The sequence below is a fragment of the Cyprinodon variegatus genome, unplaced genomic scaffold (genome assembly GCF_000732505.1).
Source record: "Cyprinodon variegatus isolate N-32 unplaced genomic scaffold, C_variegatus-1.0 Scaffold1885, whole genome shotgun sequence".
Classification (NCBI taxonomy): Eukaryota; Metazoa; Chordata; class Actinopteri; order Cyprinodontiformes; family Cyprinodontidae; genus Cyprinodon; species Cyprinodon variegatus.
In genome coordinates, this window is record NW_015152338.1 from 29533 (window position 1) to 29859 (window position 327).

Consider the following 327-nt stretch of genomic DNA (forward strand, 5'->3'; position numbering starts at 1 on the left):
GACTGTATGGTAATGGCAAAGCAACCTGACATTGTGGCAGAGGAAAGCCGTTGTGGTTGACATATCGATAAGTGACTGCAACATCAGGAAAAAGGAACGTGAGAAACTAGAGAAATACCAGGTGTTGAAAGAAGAGCTGGAGAAAACCTGGAAGGTCAAGGCATCAGTGGTACCTGTGGTCATGGGGCCCTCGAGGCAGTGACCCCCAAACTGGAGGAGTGGTTACAGCAGCTTCCTGGAAATGCATCAGACATCTAATTCCATAGGAGTGCAGTTCTAGAAACAGCTGAGATGCTGGCAGAACCCTCAAGCTCCCATATATATATA